The sequence below is a fragment of the Otolemur garnettii genome, unplaced genomic scaffold (assembly GCF_000181295.1).
Source record: "Otolemur garnettii isolate 467f Iridium unplaced genomic scaffold, OtoGar3 scaffold00293, whole genome shotgun sequence".
NCBI lineage: Eukaryota > Metazoa > Chordata > Mammalia > Primates > Galagidae > Otolemur > Otolemur garnettii.
The window spans coordinates 353,675-354,140 of NW_003852688.1; positions in this window are offsets into that span (position 1 = coordinate 353,675).

Sequence of the window (466 nt, forward strand, 5' to 3'; positions counted from 1 at the left end):
AGAAAAATGGTCATAACTTGGGAACTTAGTGCACACAACTCCCACGATTTCAGTGTAGGTGACTGGGAAGGAAGTGGCACAAATAACAGTACTAGAGCAATAAAGAAGAGGACCTGGTTTGGAACAGAAGAACGATTTTATTTATTTTTATATTTTTAGAGACAGTTTCATTTTGTTGCCCTCGGTAGAGTGCTGTGACGTCAGAGCTCACAGTGACCTCCAGCTCTTGGGCTTAGGAGATTCTCTTGCCTCAGCCTCCCGAGTAGTTGGGACTACAGGCGCCTGCCACAATGCCCGGCTATTTTTTGTTGCAGTTCGGCTGGGGCCGGGTTCAAACTCCCTACCCTCAGTATATGGGGCCAGAGCTCTACTCACTGAGCCACAGGAGCCACCCAGAAGAAAGATTTTAAACACATTGCACGTGAGCTGCTATTGGAACATCCACGTGGAGATGACAACAGATAGA